A 14,549-nucleotide genomic window follows, 5' to 3' on the forward strand; every position below is an offset into this window, starting at 1 on the left:
TTCTGAGGGTATAGTTGACCCACCTGGCATTGGTAAAGATGACCCAGTTCAGACAATTAACAGTTAGTCCAAGTAGCACAGGTAATTTATATTGGGATTAATTTAACTAAGAGGTGATTAACTCTAAAAGTATCATCCAGTAGTAATGTCATTACTGGTATAAAAGGGGAAAGTAATTGTAATACTGAAGTAATAGGTCAATGAAATTAGATAAAGAGAGAGGCCGTGAGTCGCAAAACATAAAAAATACAGCTAACTGAGAAGCAGTGCAACCAGGACAACCTAGCAAACTCTCTTTTCGTCTCACTTTTGCGTCCAGCCGTGACGCAAAATGAAATGCTTTCATCTCAAGCACAAGGAGAGCAGAGCACGAGGCCTGGCAGCGGAGCGAAACGACGCCTGGCACTGTGAATGTCTCTGCATGCCCCGTGAGCGCGCAATATCTGCCGATCTGCCTCGACAGTGATCCGTGCGCGTGTGAAAGAACGCTATTAAAATGATAAGAGAGAACTTTAAACCAGATTAAACCGAGCTGCGCGCCGCTAAACAGGACGCCGTCGCCACGGACCGGATACTTTCACGGAGTCGTTTGCGCGGCACTCTTCCTGCCTCAGTCTCTCTCCCTCTCTTTTTCTCTCGTCATTAATCTCGTGGCAGCGCTGCAGGAAACAGCCTTTCACAGGCAGCTGGAATTTCATCTCCTCCCTCGGTCTTTATTACTCTTCCACTCAACCTATCCCTCGTTCACCCCCCTCCTTCTCTCTCTCGCTCTATCTCTCCCTCCGTTTATTACGGCGCTCTAATCACTCGCGCGCAGGTAACAGAACACTGCGCTGCACACAATAGAGCCGGCCTTCATAGCACCTCTACGCACACACAAACAGAAGCCAGGCCTCATAAACTAACACGCACACACATAAACGCGCAGCCTCTAAATCGCACACGCCGTGGATTCTTCTCTCAGAAGGGCAGGGTAAGTGACGAGGGGAGGAGGGGTGGCTCAGAATGATAAAGAGAGGGGGAGAGACGCAGAGCGTGATTAGAGAGAGAGAGAGAGGGACACGAGCGGCAGCAGCGTCTCGCGGAGCACGGCGGCGATACGGAGCACGGCGGTACAGCAGCCCCCCCTAGCGGCCCATAGTGCAACTGCAGTGCTGTCGGCTCGATCGGAGCTCGGTTTTTTGACATTCACAGACGTTTTTGCCATGGCTAATAAACCTGCATGTTGAAAAGTATTAGAATATATTATAAATAGGAATTTATTATTATTATTAACGGCAATATTGAAGTTGGATTTTAGGGGCATTTTGTTTGTTATAAAAGTAATATAATTTTACTTAACCTATATAGAATATGAGTAAGACTTTATTATTTTGAGAATTCTCTTTACTCCACCAAGTTTTTCCCAAACCCATAAATAAAGTTAAAAAAAGAAATATTAAAATATGAATTATATACATTTTTTACAACTATGAAAATGTAATTCAACAAATGTTTTGAGTAAAGTAAAATATTAGTATATATTAGTATTAAATATTATGTTATTTTAACATTTATTTTGACCATTCTGTTGCCCCAAAATAAAATATTTATATGATTTATAGTTGTGGCTAAAAGTGTTACACCTGATCTGATCTGAAAATATTGATCATGTTCATGAAACATGCAGATGGTTGTTTTGAGCACAACAAATATCAGATGAAGTGAGTTGTACTGTTTTTATCCACTGTCAACTTTCCACCTTTTGCCGCAATTACAGCAGGACATCTCTCTGGCACAGTGTCAGTATATTTCCTGAGAACACTGTTATCCCAAGCCTTCTGCAACTCAAGCCAAAGGCTTGAATGGGCAATAGATCTGTCCAGTTTATTTTCCAAATCGCCCCCAATTTGCTCGATGAGGCTGATATGCGGACTTTGAGGGGACCAGTCCATCATTTCCAGTGTTCCAGCAGATCCCTTCCATTGCAGGTGGTTTTTGCAATAGTTAGTTTTAAGGGTATTGTAATGGGCAATTCAACAAACAACTAAAACCTCTTAAATATGCTAAGTGTTCTAACAATTTTGGCCACCACTGTACATTTATGACAAACGTTAGAATATGAAATTGTGCATTCTAATTACTTAAAAGAGAAATAAAAGTGTGAAATATAAGCAGAAATAAATTCAATTAAATTTAAATAAAAAAATAAAGGGCTACTTTGAATTACACCTGCAAGAAAACACGTAGAACACCTGGTAACTTCCTTGCATCTGCACCGAATAGTCTTGGCAGCACCGGAGCATCGTAGGGGCACTTTAGCTCAGGCAGAACTCTGGTGTTAATAATCTCTGTCTCGTATTCTGTCAGTCTCATTTCTCTCTTGTGGCCTCTAGTGCAGCCTCACGGCGTCATTCACACCAGCTCTGCACACACGGATGACGCATCTCTACACACACACACATACACACATATATATTTTCACAGGGCGAAACCACAGATTTGTGTGTATTTATATTAGATCACAATGTTTAATCAGCAATTTACGCTGGTAAGTGACATATTACCTGACATAAGTTTGATGCAGGTTTGAGTTTATGTCCTTATCAATTTTATTCACAAAATAGACAATAATTCTAAATGAACTGTTTTCAATGAAACAAAAATGTTTTTTTTTTTTTGAGTATAGCTTTCAAATGACAATATTATAATCTTCCCATTTGACATTAAATGTTTCAAAAACACAGTGATAATACTTTTGTTTGAACAGAAAATGTGTTTCATATCAATACAATGTTTCATAAATAAAATAATGTTGAGAGAGAGACAGAGAGCAGGGTAGAGAGAGAACATGTTCTGTGGGCCGAAGTTTCCTCCAGAGTCCTGGATTGCGTTATATTCCTTTGCTGTCTGCGTGTCGGCTCTTGGCGCAGAGGATCAGAGTGTCGTGCTGCGGCTCCTGCGAACAGGCAGACAAATAAACAGTTGGCAGGATCTGGTGTGTATGTGTGTGCGTGCCTGGCAGGACACGCTACTCGTCCGTGCCATTAAATCCTCTCATTTCCTTCCACCCATGTAGCTCAACACTGAAAAACACACTTACAGTACCCTCTCCATGTATACCAGATCTGTGTCATTGAATCTGTCTGTCATCTATCTATCTATCTATCTATCTATCTATCTATCTATCTATCTGTCTGTCTGTCTGTCTGTCTGTCTGTCTGTCATCTATCTATCTATCTGTCTGTCTGTCTGTCTGTCATCTATCTATCTATCTATCTGTCTGTCTGTCTGTCATCTGTCTGTCTGTCTGTCATCTATCTGTCTGTCTGTCTGTCATCTATCTATCTGTCTGTCATATATCTGTCTGTCTGTCATCTATCTATCTATCTATCTGTCTGTCTGTCTGTCTGTCTGTCATCCGTCTGTCTGTCTGTCTGTCATCTATCTGTCTGTCTGTCATCTATCTATCTATCTGTCTGTCTGTCATCTGTCTGTCTGCCATCTATATGTCTGTCTGTCTGTCATCTATCTGTCTGTCTGTCTGTCATCTGTCTGTCATCTATCTGTCTGTCTGTCATCTATCTATCTATCTATCTATCTATCTGTCTGTCTGTCTGTCTGTCATCCGTCTGTCTGTCTGTCTGTCTGTCTGTCATCTATCTGTCTGTCTGTCATCTATCTATCTATCTGTCTGTCTGTCATCTGTCTGTCTGCCATCTATATGTCTGTCTGTCTGTCATCTATCTGTCCATCTGTCTGTCTGTCTGTCATCTCTCTGTCTGTCTGTCTGTCATCTATCTGTCTGTCTGTCATCTATCTATCTATCTGTCTGTCTGTCATCTGTCTGTCTGCCATCTATATGTCTGTCTGTCTGTCTGTCTGTCATCTGTCTGTCATCTATCTATCTGTCTGTCTGTCATATATCTGTCTGTCTGTCTGTCTGTCATCTGTCTGTCATCTATCTATCTGTCTGTCTGCCATCTATATGTCTGTCTGTCTGTCTGTCATCTGTCTGTCATCTATCTATCTGTCTGTCTGTCATATATCTGTCTGTCTGTCTGTCTGTCATCTGTCTGTCATCTATCTATCTGTCTGTCTGTCATATATCTGTCTGTCTGTCATCTGTCTGTCATCTATCTGTCTGTCTGTCATCTATCTGTCTATCTGTCTGTCTGTCATCTGTCTGTCTGTCTGTCATCTGTCTGTCATCTATCTGTCTGTCTGTCATATATCTGTCTGTCTGTCATCTATATATCTGTCTGTCTATCTGTCTGTCTGTCTGTCATCTATCTGTCTGTCTGTCATCTATCTGTCTATCTGTCTGTCTGTCATCTGTCTGTCTGTCTGTCATCTGTCTGTCATCTATCTGTCTGTCTGTCATATATCTGTCTGTCTGTCATCTATATATCTGTCTGTCTATCTGTCTGTCTGTCTGTCTGTCTGTCATCTATCTGTCTGTCTGTCTGTCATCTATCTGTCTATCTGTCTGTCTGTCATCTATCTGTCTGTCTGTCATCTATCTGTCTATCTGTCTGTCTGTCATCTGTCTGTCTGTCTGTCATCTGTCTGTCATCTATCTGTCTGTCTGTCATATATCTGTCTGTCTGTCATCTATATATCTGTCTGTCTATCTGTCTGTCTGTCTGTCATCTATTTGTCTGTCTGTCATCTATCTGTCTATCTGTCTGTCTGTCATCTGTCTGTCTGTCTGTCATCTGTCTGTCTGTCTGTCTGTCATCTATCTATCTGTCTGTCTGTCTGTCTGTCTGTCTGTCTGTCATCTCTCTGTCTGTCTGTCTGTCATCTATCTGTCTGTCTGTCATCTATCTATCTATCTGTCTGTCTGTCATCTGTCTGTCTGCCATCTATATGTCTGTCTGTCTGTCTGTCTGTCATCTGTCTGTCATCTATCTATCTGTCTGTCTGTCATATATCTGTCTGTCTGTCTGTCTGTCATCTGTCTGTCATCTATCTATCTGTCTGTCTGCCATCTATATGTCTGTCTGTCTGTCTGTCATCTGTCTGTCATCTATCTATCTGTCTGTCTGTCATATATCTGTCTGTCTGTCTGTCTGTCATCTGTCTGTCATCTATCTATCTGTCTGTCTGTCATATATCTGTCTGTCTGTCATCTGTCTGTCATCTATCTGTCTGTCTGTCATCTATCTGTCTATCTGTCTGTCTGTCATCTGTCTGTCTGTCTGTCATCTGTCTGTCATCTATCTGTCTGTCTGTCATATATCTGTCTGTCTGTCATCTATATATCTGTCTGTCTATCTGTCTGTCTGTCTGTCATCTATCTGTCTGTCTGTCATCTATCTGTCTATCTGTCTGTCTGTCATCTGTCTGTCTGTCTGTCATCTGTCTGTCATCTATCTGTCTGTCTGTCATATATCTGTCTGTCTGTCATCTATATATCTGTCTGTCTATCTGTCTGTCTGTCTGTCTGTCTGTCATCTATCTGTCTGTCTGTCTGTCATCTATCTGTCTATCTGTCTGTCTGTCATCTATCTGTCTGTCTGTCATCTATCTGTCTATCTGTCTGTCTGTCATCTGTCTGTCTGTCTGTCATCTGTCTGTCATCTATCTGTCTGTCTGTCATATATCTGTCTGTCTGTCATCTATATATCTGTCTGTCTATCTGTCTGTCTGTCTGTCATCTATTTGTCTGTCTGTCATCTATCTGTCTATCTGTCTGTCTGTCATCTGTCTGTCTGTCTGTCATCTGTCTGTCTGTCTGTCTGTCATCTATCTATCTGTCTGTCTGTCTGTCTGTCTGTCTGTCATCTATCTTTCTATCTGTCTGTCTGTCTGTCATCTATCTTTCTATCTATCTATCTATCTATCTATCTATCTATCTATCTATCTATCTATCTATCTATCTATCTATCTATCTGTCTATCTGTCTGTCTGTCATCTATATGACTGTATATCTCTCTTTCTTTCTGTCTCTCTCTCTCTCTCTCTATCTCTCACTCTATTTAGTCTGTCTGTCTGCCTGTCTGTCATCTGTCTATCCATCTTTTGTCTGTCTGTCATTTATATGTCTGAATCTCTCTCTCTCTCTCTTTCTTTCTCTCTCTCTCTCTCTCTCTCTCTATTTAGTCTATCTGCCTGTCTTTCTGTCTATCTGTCTCTGTCTAACTGTCTGTCTGTCTTTTTTTTCATCTCTTCATATGAGATGCCTGAACTGACCTTAAATGTGAACCCTTCTTTCTTTCTTTCTTTCTTTCTTTCTTTCTTTCTTTCTTTCTTTCTTTCTTTTCAAGAGACCTAGAGTTGACAGAGGCAACAAGACGGTGTTCGGCTGCTTCCTTTTCTCTGCCTCCAGCGCACAAAATCAAAGACATGAGACTTACAAGCAGCGAAAAACTTCCCCAAGGGAAATACCAGGCTTGCGTGTGGCTGCTGCCGTCGACAGGCACACGTACACACATGCGAACACACACACACACACCCTCACACACATGCTGCGGTAAACCACACTGGCAAGTGCTATACCAAATTTCATGCAGTACTGTTCTAGAGTTCAGCTGATTCACACACACACAAAGAGAGAGAGCGAGTTTTACTGGACCCGTCAGGCGCTTTTTTTCATCTTTAATGTTCCATCTCCTGCTAGAATTACAAGGCTAATCTCAAACACACAATACTGCATTCTTCAGACAGAAGAGAGATAACTCATGGTAAACTTTTCTCTACTTGGAATAGCATACTACTTGTACTATTTTTGCATTATTTATAATGTGTACAGTGTAGGGATTTATTGACACAGTTGGCATACTACATTTGCAGCTTGGTTGTAGCGTGCCGCATGGCACACTATCCCACAATGCAATACTGAATTTAAAAAAAACATACTAACATTACTATTTCTGCCATATAAAGTAGTATGCTATTCCAATTTTTTTTTTTAATGGATTGCTAGCTTACTATTAAGTGTGCAATATTGAAACTTCTATTGAAACGAAGTTTTATATAATATATGAAAAACGTACATTGTTCTGTGATTTGAAACTGTAGTACAACATTACTCATTTATTCCACCAAGTTGTGTACAGTTATCTTTTGAAAAAAAATTTTTTTGAATCATTTTATATCCCTCATTAAAACTTGTGTTCCACGTTCTCCGCGTATCGTGCTAACCTTCACCCCCCATGGTGCCCTTGGCTACAGTATACACATTTTTGCATTTTAATTTCATGCATACAGGAAATTTGCATGCTGTGCATAGTAGTAAGTGAGTATGCCTATTTAAAATTATTATTATTTTTTTTTAATAAACTTTTTTTTTTCCTGAGATTTTTACTCTTGAATTAAATGTGATGAGGTCATGTGACAATATAGCACAATTTATGAAAAAGTATGTAAACTCTTAAATACATTAAGAAGAAAAATGTTAAATGTCTTAAATATAAGGAAGAACCTTTTGTGGAATGGAAAGAGTCAACTGATGTTAAAAGTTCTTCTTGGAACTATCAATGCCAATAAAGAACCTTTATTTTAACAAGTGTAGCATACAGTGTATACACTGAACAGGAAGTAGTGGAAGTGCAGCCTGTATTTGTGTATGACATAAGGAGATCAGTTCCATTAGCTGGCCAAATTTGACTGACAAGACCAACTGTTCAATAGAGATTTAGAGTCTCAGTGCCTGCTGTTAGCCTTTAAATGTCAACTAGAGAGCAGCACCAGACAGAACGAGAGGGACAGTTGTGTGCATTCCAGCACAGAGTCCCATCTGACTACATGTAAACACACACACACAGTGTGTGGGAATTAAATAGAGCATGAGTGCAGTGATTATTACATCCAAACACATACTGCACAGACAGAAAGTCTGAAAGACAGAGTTGTTTGGTGGTTGATTGGGATAAAATGCACCATGTGGCTTTTTTCAGTGGTTTCTTTTTGCCTATTTTATGTTTCAGGCTTCATGACTTGGTTTCCTGAGGAAGGAGCCACATGTGCTGCTGATTACAGCGCTGAATGCAAGCGGCTGGTGCGTGTGTTTACAATCACTTTTTGTCTTTATATCCATTAGATTTCTATTACGCATACTTGAAAATATAAAAAATATGGACAAATTTGCATCGATTTGCAGGGATAAGGCAACATTTTCAGTCGTCTTTGAGAGTGTTATCATTTACTGAGAGTAGATGTGATACTGCAACTCTAAAGGCCCGTTCACACCAGACGATAACTTTAATGATGAAGTTTTAAAAAGAAGAAAATAAAAAATTTATTCTATAAGATTGTTCACACTACAACTATAACGTTAATGACAAAGAGGAACAATATTATTGGAATAGCTTTCAGAGCGATTTTATTTTATTTTTTTTATCTCTAAAAGTTTTAGCTTTTAAAGCGGCACATTACAAATCTGCAGTTCGCAATTGGAACGTTAACGTTATCGTCTGTTGGTGTGGGCACTAAAATAGTTATAGTTATGTTTATATTAATTGTTCTTGGTGTTAATGGGCCATATTTGTCAAGTACCGTATTTTCTGGACTATAAGTTGCACATTTTTTTGTTTGGCTGGTCCTGCGACTTATAGTCAGGTGCGACTTATTTATCAAAATTAATTTGACATGAACCAAGAGAAATGAACTAAGAGACATGGACCAATAGAAAACATTACCGTCTAAAGCCGTGAGAGGGCGCTCTATGCTGTTCAGTGCTCCTGTAGTCTACACTGAAGACATAGAGCGCCCTCTCGGGGCTGGAGATGGTAATGTTTTCTATTGGTTCTTGGTTCTAAATAAATGCGACTTATAGTCCAGTACGACTTATATATGTTTTTTTCCTCATCATGATGTATTTTTGGACTGATGCGACTTATACTCAGATGCGACTTATAGTCCGAAAAATACGGTATTCAAAATTTTGCTAAATGTTTGTTTGTTTCAATTTGATTTAAATGAAACCTTTTTATAGCATGTAGTTAAAGAGATAAAGAAAGAGATAAAAAGAAAATGTAATTGCAACTGTTTATCAACTGTTTATTCTAACATTTTCTCGCAATTCTGAGATGCAAACTTATAGGATAAAAAGTTGCAATTACCTTTTGTTTTTAGTTCTGTGGCTGAAATAAACAAAACAGAATTGCGATATGTAAACTCAGAATGTATACTCAATATTCTCAGAATAAAGGTTGGAATTGTTAGAAAACTTGCAAATGTGTATATTTCTTGCAATTCTGACTTTTTTTTTTAAAGGAGTTGCAAGTTTATATTTCTTAATTCTTTGTTTATATCTTGCAATTGTAACGTAAATTGTAAAGTTATTGTCCAGGACCAAGCCTGGTTAAGAAACGGCATGTGGAGTCTGGGAAATGATGAACCCACTGCCCTGGTGCGCAGCTCGCTTACAGGGCCTCTCTGCATCCTCAAGCGCTGCGTGGTCCTCTCAGCGGAGCTGCGTGAGGGGGCACTGTCAGCTAGTGCTATGGCTGGAAGCCCAGACCACACACACACACACACACACACACACAGCTCTGTGGCAGCAGGCAGAGTGTTTGGCACTGCCTGCTGTCAGACGGGGGCAGGATGGAATGTCAACGGGCAGCAATGGCTGCCACGGCAACAGATCCATCAGTCTCTGCAGAGGGAGAATCCATTACCGTGACAACAGGTTACATCATCCATCTCCGCGGAACTCTAACAGGTTCTGTTCCGAAAAATATATGAATGCTCCATTAGGCTTAACGCTGTTATGTTTTTTTTAATCCCATAAAATACAATGATATAAAATATATGGCAGATGGATGGTGACATGCTCAAAACCCCTTACTGTAGGTTACAGTAGCAACTTGCTAAAAACCACACACGTCTTTTTCACAGAGGGCACCACAAAGCAGCAGCAAGACTCTCTGTCAGCATTCACAGTGATGTTTGGCGTGTTTGGGGTGTGTTAGCAGTGAGTTAGCATGTGTGTGTGTGTTTTTTATTACCTCATCACTGATCTCGTCCACTCGGAGCACAAAAAAAAAAAAAACTATCCTAAGAGCTTTACATCAGCCCAACTCCTGCTGACAGATCTGATGAAAGACAAAAAAAAAGTGTGAAACAACCACAGCTGAAAATTACATGCTGTCTCTCGCTGGCTCTGATTGGCTCTCAGTTCCTTCTTCAGTTTATTATTAGCGACGTGTTGACCACTAAAATAGACCGAATTAACATCCGCTGTGATAAACCACAACAACATCAAGCACATAGTCTGCCATGAGCAATCATGAACGACAGTCGCAATCAGTCCGGCAGAAACACATCTATTATGAATCCAGCTACTCTGATTGATGACGTTCATAGAATTCACTGGAATGACTTCCTCTTTTATGAACCCCATAAACAAGTGTGATGTGTGCATAATATATATATACCAGTCAATATATTGACTGCCAGTCAAATTTTTTTTTTATGTTTTAAAGAATTATCTTTGATCCAAAATACATCAAAAGCAGTAATATTGTGAAATATTTTTACTATTTAAAATAACTGCTTTGTATTTGAATATTTTAAAATGTAATTTATTCCTGTGATCAAAGCTGAATTTTCAGCATTATTCCTTCAGTCTTCAGTGTCACATGATCCCTCAGAAATCATTCTGATATGCTGATTTGCTGTTCAAGTTCAATAAATGTTACAATAAAGATATTCATAATGTTAAAGATATTTATAATGTTACAAAAGGATTCTACTTTTCAGCATAACAATAATATTCAATATTTTTGTTGAGCAGCAAATCAGAATATTAGAATGATTTTTGTAGGCTCGTGTGACACTGGAGTAATGATGCCAAAAATTCAGATTTGAATCTGGTTTGTGAATGCGCTCAAACTCGAGTTTGCATTAACCAATCACACCTGACCATGACCAGTCATGTCCCATCATATCGTGATGGACACCCTTTCTCTTACGTGACTTTCCCCCATTCATTCCCTCCATTAAACTCAGGCCTGAGGGGTCTGTTAAAAGTCAATGGGCCCAGGGGAGGCGAGGTAGATGCGGAAAAACAAGTGATTTATACACTGTTTAATATTAATTTTTGTAATACTGGTGTTGGTTTGTTTTTGTACTTTTCATCCAGTATTTTCCAAGACACACTGCCTCCCTGATATACACAGTTGTGATCTTAAGTTTACACACCCCTTGTGCAAAATGTTAATAATTGAAACAAAAATCATGAAAATTGCATGTTATTATTATTATTATTTTTGATCTAGTACTGTCCTGAATAAACTATTTCACATAACAGATATTTACGTATACTCCACAAGACAAAATAAGAGCTGAAGTTATAAAAATCACCAAATTCAAAAGTTTACATACCCTGAATCTTAAGACTATGTGTCATTTCCAGGGTTTTCCAGCATCTTCTGCATATTTGAACCCTTTCCAACATTGACTGTATGATTCTGAAATCATCTTTTAACACTGAGGACAACTGAGAGTCTCGTGTATAACTATTACTACAAAAGGTACTGATTCTGAAGAAGGCCACACAATGCATTAAGAGAAGGGCTGTAATTATATAATAGCATAATTTTTTTCATTTACCCTTTATTTTATTTCCGGCTACATGGTTCTGGGGTGTTTTATCTTGTTGTTGATTTTTTTTTCACATTGCTATATAGCTAGTTAAGAAAATTCAGTTTTTATTCTCAAATGTTCAAGATTGCTAATTGACTCAAATCGGTATTAATCTATGGGAGATTTCTTGGCTGTTTTTGTTCGCTAGGCCAAAATCAAATCTGTCAGTCTACATATGAGTTATAAGAGTAGTGAAAAAGGTCTTCATACATAATAGATACAGTTGTGCGATCTATTACTCACAGGACAGTCTGAGAGATTCGACACTGACCCCAAAGACAAAAAACAACAACAAGTTGACTAACCAAATGCACAAAAGCAGATAAAAGCACTAGACGAGTTCTAGTTTGCAGCACATAAAACACAGACGTCGTTAGAGGCATAAATTATGAATATTGGGGAATAAGAGCAGCGCAGCTCTCCGCCCGTGTTCACTGACGGTTTTCCGGGAGCATTATTTATCTCGGGAAGCAGGCCGAGCCGGAGCGTGTGATCAGGAAGAGAGCGGGAGCTTGACTGATGTGTGTTTATGGGGAAATGAGTGATGCAGAGAAACACACCACAATGTATTATAGACAGCCCTGACAGCTGTATAATTTTGTTATTATACACTCTTGCGAGAGCGAGCACGAGCTCTCCGTCAACGTGACCCTCTGATCCGATTCGACGACACCGTGTCATTACACGCGTCTGCTGTCAAAACCGCGCTAAACTACTCTAGACGTAAACCACAGCTAGAGTTTCTTGTCTAAAACATAACATTTTACAATATTTTCATTCATATATAACTATAAATATAGAAATGTAACTTATGATATAGGCTATATAATTGTTATAATAAAAATGTACAATTATAATATTAATAAATATTGTAATATATTAAATATATTTTATATATTAATATTACAATTTATATATAATTTTTTTTTTCATATAAAATGTTCAAATATTTGAAATTATATTATGATTATGAATATAAAATATCACATAGTAGCCTATATACACAATATACAATCCAATACACAATATAATTATTAATATGAACATTTTATACCTAGAGTATATATGTATTATATTTACTCTCTCTCTCTTTATATATATATAAAATAACATTATTTTTTTATATTATATTATAATATTAAACATAATTACATTATTATAAGCATAACATTTAACATATTTCGAATCTTACAATAATAAAATTTTACATTTTTTACAATATTATACACATAATGTATATATTAAAAGTTAATATAGTAAATTATTATAGAAAAATATAGTCAGTAAATTGTACATTATTTTAAATTATATTTAATAAACATAAAAATGCAAATATAATGCCTAGCCCTAAAGTATAAAAAATATATGCCACTTAATCAGTTTTGTTGTTGTTTTTATAGTTAGTGAACAAGGACCATTGCAGAGGCAGTTGACGCACATTCTTTCAGCTGTGATGTCACATCCTGTCAGTCACACTGTTTGTGCCCCGACACACACATGAGAGGGCTCTCCTTTTTATTTTTTTTATTTTTTTTTACTGAAAACACATGCTCAGGCATCTCAAAGAAACCTCAAGCTCACCTTCCACACAAACACACTGCATCTGTCTCACATCCTTCTCTCTCATCTGTACAGATATCACACACACTCGAAGTCTCACCTTACACACACACACACACACACACACACACACTGTCTCACGTCTGATGTTACACAGATGCAGCTCTGATTGTTCTCCAGAGACCCTGACACACGCTGACTGAATCTAAACCAGTGTCTTGTTTTTTGTCTTCTGCTTCATGGTGCGGTCTTTTCACTGACTTTAATTGCTTTTGTTTTTAGCAAATTATAATTGCCATAACTTAACCCTCCAAATCAAAACTCTTCAAGAAACCTTTATTATTATTATTATTATTATTATTATTATTATTATTATTACCGGTATGTTACAATCCTGAATATGAAAATAATTTTCCCATTCATTATTGCCATAGGGATTTCAAAAATAATCCACAATAAAATAAATAAAATGAAATATAAAATCACTATATTAGAATCTCTCATTCAAAGAAAAAAATAAGTATAAATATAAGAAGTGAAAATACTCAAGTATATCAAATAAGATTAATATATATGTCTGTGTGTGTGTGTGTGTATAGAAATATATTTGAATTGTAGTAATATGTCAGTAAAATTATTTAAATGGCTTCTAGAAAAAAAAACGTTGCTCTATATCCATTTATGTGGTTTCATTATAATATTTATTTAACTCTAATTTGGGACATTTGTGTCAAACCTGAGTGTTAAACCCAAACCTGGCTTTATGATATTTTGAATGAGTTAAACATTTACTGGATTGTTCCTCAGAGCTTCATCAGTATTCAGTAATGTGTTACTTTAATATCAGATCAGTTCAGACACTGCCTGAGGTCAAAGGTTAAAGGTCACAGACAGGCCTGTGATCAATAACCCCTGCTCAGCTCCAAGGAAGTGCTGGAAATTTGCTTTTAACCCAGTGGTACTTTGCACACTCAGGACTGAAAAAGTACCTCAAATTACGGCCACTCAGTCACATGACCCAAGTGTTTACCACCACACCATCTTAAATTCAGAGCCAGTTATATAAAGGGTTAATCTTTTAATCAAAACAATGAGGTTAACTTGTAAAACTTTAAACATTTTTGTCATTGTTTTTCATTCACAACAGGTGTTAATCTTTAAAAGAGAACAAATACGATGCTTACAGTGTTGTTAAAGGGGGGGGGGTGAAATGCTATTTCATGCATACTGAGTTTTTTACACTGTTAAAGAGTTGGATTCCCATGCTAAACATGGACAAAGTTTCAAAAGTTAAGTTGTACGTTTGAAGGAGTATTTCTGTTCCAAAAATACTCCTTCCGGTTTGTCACAAGTTTCGGAAAAAGTTTTTTTCGAGTATGGCTCTGTGTGACGTTAGATGGAGCGGAATTTCCTTA

General features: G+C 37.8%; 1 protein-coding gene across 1 annotated transcript in view; it reads right to left on the reverse strand.

The window, feature by feature from the left end:
- Window positions 1-2,923: 2,923 nt before the first annotated feature.
- Window positions 2,924-14,549, reverse strand: part of LOC127987897 (mid1-interacting protein 1-B) — a 34,314-nt gene continuing 22,688 nt past the window's right edge. Inside the window, exon 3 of the transcript XR_008161464.1 lies at window positions 2,924-2,938. The gene's annotated coding sequence lies outside the window, so the exon portion shown is untranslated. The remainder of the gene's footprint in view (window positions 2,939-14,549) is intronic.

The sequence above is a fragment of the Carassius gibelio genome, chromosome B22 (genome assembly GCF_023724105.1).
Source record: "Carassius gibelio isolate Cgi1373 ecotype wild population from Czech Republic chromosome B22, carGib1.2-hapl.c, whole genome shotgun sequence".
Taxonomy (NCBI): domain Eukaryota; kingdom Metazoa; phylum Chordata; class Actinopteri; order Cypriniformes; family Cyprinidae; genus Carassius; species Carassius gibelio.